Source organism: Pezoporus flaviventris, unplaced genomic scaffold (genome assembly GCF_033815535.1).
Source record: "Pezoporus flaviventris isolate CSIRO_AGI_PZ_B2104156 unplaced genomic scaffold, CSIRO_AGI_Pfla_v1 ptg000006l, whole genome shotgun sequence".
NCBI classification, from domain to species: domain Eukaryota; kingdom Metazoa; phylum Chordata; class Aves; order Psittaciformes; family Psittacidae; genus Pezoporus; species Pezoporus flaviventris.
The window spans coordinates 12,819,032-12,825,457 of NW_026892554.1; positions in this window are offsets into that span (position 1 = coordinate 12,819,032).

The following is a 6,426-nucleotide window of genomic DNA, read 5'->3' on the forward strand; positions in this document are numbered from 1 at the left end:
GGTGGGTGCCTGGCGCGGCGGCTGCGCACCGCGGGCCCTGTCCTGCCGGGCACGCTGGGACTCGTAGTCCGGCAGCCGCCCACAACCGCCGCGGGGTCCGCGGGCAGCGGCAGCACTGCCAGCCGCAGCCAGCCCCCCTCAACAGCTTCCCTCCCCCCCATACCCGAGCAGTCACCCTGGGCCCGCTGCTCTCCCGCACCCCTTTACGTGTCTTTCTGTCTCAAGCCTGTGGGTGATGCCCCATGTAACCTGCATCCAGACCACGTTTATTCTCCCTCGCCTTTGGCGTGATGCAGCCTCAGCCTCACCCCTCCCTGTGCCCCCACTATATGGAAACCATGAAAACGCACTGCGCTACTCCAAACACAGCCGCCGCCCCGGCCCTGTGCACATCTCAAAGCAGTTGATGTGCACCCACTACAAGTGGATGCACAGACTGACAGCCTGGCAGATGTGCTGGACAGCTTTGGCCACACATGTCGGCAGCCAGCCCTAAAGAGCATGGTTTGCTTCTCCTGCATACCCTCCGCAAACTGAACCAGCCCAATAGGTCCTGCAGCAGAAGCCGGCTGCCCCTCGTCAGGCACCAAGACATGTCACTCCAGGGAGCCAACTCTGGAGTAGAGGGTGCGTGCCTCTGACACTATTTTGATGTTCTTCCACTCTTATTTTAATTAGTTTTGACAATTCAATTTATACTCATGTTTTTATTCTACACTGAAGTTAACCATTGGTTGGAATTGTATAATGTATTAATATATAGTATATAGTATATAATATTATTTGAATATGCCCCCTGTAATCAGGGGTATGTCCATAATCTAATTTATCAGATTGCCTTCACTGGGCACTGTGCTTTAGCTGAACAGAGGCCCTTGGTTCTGAGCACTAAGTGATGAGTCACTATCAGCACAAAAGCTATTTCTGTGATTAAAATGTCTTTAAATTTCATGACGTGTTGGCAGGAAAATAAGCCATCGCTTTGTTCAGAAGCAGATGTGCAACGGAGACTTATTCTCTTATGGAAAAAAAAAGTGCAACTAGGAAATACAGTACTTTCAGCTTCACCCCAAACCCTGTCAAACACCTCAGGCGTCTGTAGGAAGACTTAAGAGCAGAAAACTCAGACTGATACCAGGGACTGAAGGGTTAGCTTGGGCTGCTCAGGAACACACCTGTTTCCACAGTCATGTGCAGAGAGCACAGAGATGTTCCAAAGCTGCAATTATCTGCTTGAAGCCTCCATGCCTCAAACTCCTTATGAAATGGGATATTCAGCTGTAAGTTCCCAAAGCTTTTGCTAAACACTCAGATAGAAATGGGAAAGAAATATCTCCATTTATTCAACAATTTTCCCCTCTCTCTCTCTGCCTCGAAGTGTGCAGAGGCAACAGGGTGTGCATCCCTGGTTTGCTTGTCCAGTACCAGAAGTGTCAGGAAGGAAGCTGGACTGAATTGTTTTGAGACCTGCTTCTTTGTACTGTGCTGGCTCAGGCTGCAGATGAATCTGTTGGTTTGGTGTTGGGGTTGAAGCTGCACTGCAAACAGGGCTGGTTCAGACATCAGATAGAGAAATGTGGATTTAATTCTTAACATAGATTAAACCTTTTTCTGGGGTTTAATCTTGGTCTGTAGGGTCAGGGCTTGAATGAGTTACTCAATTATACAAATACTGGGAAGGGAAATGTATGCTATCAACAAAGAGTGAAAGTTAACTTTAGGGTGTTTGTTTTCTGATAAACTTCTGCAAGTTTTTCACTCAGATTTTCCTGCCACACCTTAAAATGTATTTGTTAAAACCCTCCCATGCTGACTTTTCCATTTGCAGTTCCTTTGCATCTGCTGACAAATTCACTTCATATTAGTTTCTGTTAGAAATGTAACAATCTAAGATCTCTGCCATGAGTGCAGAGTTTGGCTAGAGTCGAGGTCCTTCTCCTTGGCTGTGGTTTTGTGCTCCTTTCTTCCTTTTGCCTCATGCAGAGAATTTGCAATTGAAAAATTAGAAACATGATCAGTCTCCATCTAAGGAAATATAAAGGTCACCTTCATTCATGAGACAGCAAAAATACACCTGGTAAATATATCAAATGCAGATGTATACACAGAATGCTTACATGTATAGGAATAACAGTCTATTTACTATCACAGCAAAGCAAACTGTATCACATTGCAGTCTCATGTACAGTGCGGGTTCTAGATAGTTCTTCATTCTGCCCAAACCACAAAATTGAAAAAGTATTCAATACCCTTCACAAATCTGAGCTATGCCCCATTTTGGGAGGCACCATAACCCATGTATGGAATACACTATAACCCATGTATGGGATGCACCATAACCCGTGTATGAAATACACTATAACACATGTATGGGATGCACCATAACCCATGTATGAAATACACTATAACCCATGTATGGGATGCACCATAACCCGTGTATGAAATACACTATAACACATGTATGGGATGCACCATAACCCATGTATGAAATACACTATAACCCATGTGCGGAATACACCATAACCCATGTATGGGATGCACCACAACCCATGTATGGAATACACTATTAACCCATGTACAGGATGCACCAGAACTCATGTATGGAATACACTATAACCCATGTATGGAATACACCGTATCTATAAAAATTTTGCTCCACTTGAGGGGTGCCTCTAAGAGCCAGTGGTCCTGTGGATCCCAAAACAATGCATTTCCTGGTTCTTCCTTCCCTTTGAACAGTGACAGTCTGGTTCAGTGCTGCTGCACAGTAAATGTGGTGTAGAGGTTTGGTGTTTTTCCAGCACTGCCTAAGCTGAGGTTACCACCAGTAAGGTGCACCAGTAAATCACTGACTGGGGCATGCAACAGCAAGTTTGAGTTCACTGAACTATTTGTAGCCAAAATGTGGTCAGTTGCTTTAAACTGTTTGTTATATTCTTTTAATGAAAAACCAGAGGGGCTGTTGTGATCTTCTCATCTGTTTTCCGTATAACACAGCTTGTAAGACTTCATGTAATTAATTCCTGCTTGAGCTGGAGCTTGTCTTTTAAACATCTGGACTCAATTACTGTGTTGTGTGTGATTTGATCTCTTCCCTTACTGAACAGCTGTTGATCAAATTCAGTGACCTGTACCTAAAACCCCTTTATTCAATATCTAGGGTAGAGATAAAATCTGATTGTTGTTCACATGTAAAATTAGTGAGTTGTAGTGACACTTGTGAAATGGCTTTGAAAGAGGACCAATGTATGTAGTCTGACCCAATTTATTAGAGCCTGATGGCTCAAGCCTTAAAATGCTGGCCAGCAGGTCAAACTCCAACTATATTTAGGCTGGAATTTTTTAATTACATTGGTTTGATAGATAATAGGATTTTCTTGGGCTGTTTCATAAGGCAGAGTACAGTTATACTGTAATACATTAAATAACACTAACTTCAAGTCATCTGTTATTTCACCCAAATTTGATTTCTGAGAGCCCTTCTATATCCACTGCACTCTAAATCCTGAAGAAATGCATTCAGATTTGTACACTGTACTTGCCATGGTAGTAACAGTAATAATAAATACCTCATCTGTACCAGTTAATTCACAGCAGTAGATCTCCAATTGAATCACCTTTTCCACTTTGCAGATGTGGAAAGCGAGACACAAACCAGAAGGTTATTTTAAATCTGGGGCCCACTTGGTGAGCATGCCACTGGGGACAGGAACACTGGACTCTGAAAGGCTGAAAAGTGGAAAGGATTGCCCAAGGATGTAAGAAGAGCACTGCTGACTCCAAGGCCAGACCCCAGTGGCTCACCATTCTCTATGCCCCACTTACAAAGAGAGGCATCACCGCTCTGCTCCATGCAGTGTGTCTACAAGTGTGCCTTGGGTTGGCTGACACTCCCCTGGAGCCACCGCAGTACAGGTAACATGACTTCTGCTCTATCCACTGAGGTACAGTTGCTCCTCCACCCATCCCAGCTCTGCCATTTGTGCTGGCATGAGAAGGAGGAGGCTTTGGAGGTACAGGCTAACTCTCCATGTCCTTTAAACTGCCCTGTTCAAAGTGGTTTGCTCCTCAGAAGGAAGCAGGAGCTAACAGATCCTGTCCTACTCTCTTTATGGGGTCTGCTAATGGTGAAGATCTTTCTGCTCCACTTCTTTCTCCATGAACAGATCTGGAGGACAGCTTGCTCATTGTTGGATTTCTTTCTCTACCTGAAGAGCCTGAGGCCCAAGGTCAGACGAAGGCCCTCTGATCAATACACACTGGGCACACTTCTCTGAGTACATGTTCCTTTTACACAGCCAGCTCACAGAGCACTGGATTAATCTGGATATGTCTAAACTGCCTTAATGCTGCACTCAAGAAAGTGCCCCCATGCAGAGTGGCCCCAGGCGCTGGGCAGAGCATGTTAGACACCATCTAAGCTTCTGCAGGTCTGGCTTAGAACACTGCGAGTGGGATGGTCAGTGCTGGAGCCTGCCTCCAGACACACCTTGGCAGGCAGGCCCAAGCTGGCTGTAAGGCAGCCGTCTGCAAGGGTGGCAAACTCCACAACACGCGCAGGTAGCCACCGCTGTGTCCTCCCGCCAAAGCTGTGTAAGCCCCTGCTCATGGGGATGAGCCTCTCAACCCTTCATGTCAGAACATAAAATCTTCAAAGCGTTAGGGTTGTGTCTCCAGAGAAGCAGGACTGAACCATGTCCTGTTTTGCTGCCACTGCAAGGAATATATTTCCTCACTTGTAATTTGTTTCAGTCTGAGTTTGGCCACTCTCATAAAAAATTATATAGGATAGAGGGTCCAGGCTTCACTTTTTATTATCACCTGCTTTATGGACAATATCCTTCCTGTATGTATCCTGTGTGAATTCCCCAGCCAGGGAAATATTTCTGTCCCAGGCCTTATACATTGAACCCATGTTTTACATTTGTACCGCATCACCATTGTAGAAAGTAAATATATCATGATTTAATCAGTTTAGGATTATGTCTGAGGCTTTGGATGTTCCCTTCCTGCTGTGCACAGCTCAGCTTAGCTCAGTGAACAGCAGTGAGGATGCTTCATGCTGTACCTGCTCTTGCTTTGCATGGCATTGTCTCAGCACTGGTGAAATTCCACTGCAGTCCACGTCTTTTATGTCCTTTGAGATTCCGCATCTGTAACACTTCCCTTGTCCATATATGATTGTCCTAAATTAAATCACAGCCTTTGAAAAAGTAATCTCTCTGCTAATCCTTTTGAGAATGTCATGTTCCCCCTCTGATAGACGCATTGATCTGTCAGCTTGGAAAAGGCCAGCCCTCTAATGACTGGAGGATTATGAATCTATTGCTGAGCATTTGCAGAAGTGCTCTTGTGGTTACAAAAGTGTCTCTTCATTCACCCATGGGCCTGGTGCCAGAAAGGCTCAGTGTGGCTTTGTGGGTCTCTTGCCTCCAGTGCTGAACAACTGAGAATCTCACAGCAGTCTAAAGCCCAGCTCTGTCACCCACTGACCGCTCTGGCCTCCTCCTTTGCATGCACTGGGACTTTCTGTCTTTGAAGTGAAGTGGTTCAGCCAAGCACACTGGACTCTTCCATTTTAACTGTGCACAATTTTGATTTAATATGATTTATCAGATTAATTTCTGTCTCTGTTGAAGTTAATCAGAGCCTCACTAATGACTTCAGCACAGCCAGGACTTCGTAAAATATCTTTCATTAATGTACCAGTCATAAGTTACTCGAATTTAAAGTATTTTAAATAAACTCCGTATTAAATAAGATGGATTATGTATGATGAGTTACACTCTATATATCTCCTGGAAATGAAATCTTGGCACTACTGAAGCAGACAGCAGAACTCATGCTGGCGCCAGTGGGGCCAACATTTCACTCCCAGTTTCTTTTCCCAAACCTGTCAAGGGTTTCCAGTGACTCGGGACAAGTCAGCACCTCACTATTACCTACTGTGCAAGCCTTGGAATCTTTTTTCTCTAAGTCGCAGCAGTGTTGTAGGGCCCTTGATACCTGGAAAATGCAGAACTGCTATAGCTGTACTAGTGATTATTGGTTATTATTTGTATGCTACAAATGTCTTGCCCTGAAGGCAGGAATGGCAGTGTCTACAAGGAAGGTTACTCAACTGTTTCTACTATAAGACCCTGAGTTCCACTGTTTTATGTTTTGCCATTCAAATGGCACAGGCCAGACAAGTGCCTTCATTTAATTTTTATTCTGAGATGTGAAAGTTTAACTCTTTCTGACATTGAGATAAGAAGAAAAGTAAATCCATGGTGAAAAAAAACCAACCTCTGGAAACTGCTGTCTGAGCAGCTCCAGCTTTCACCCACACAAAGAATCGAGTCAGATCTTTCACTGTTTTCGGGACAATCTGTCCAGATTGCTTTCATATTATAACTTACAAAACAACGTAGCTGATGTTTACTA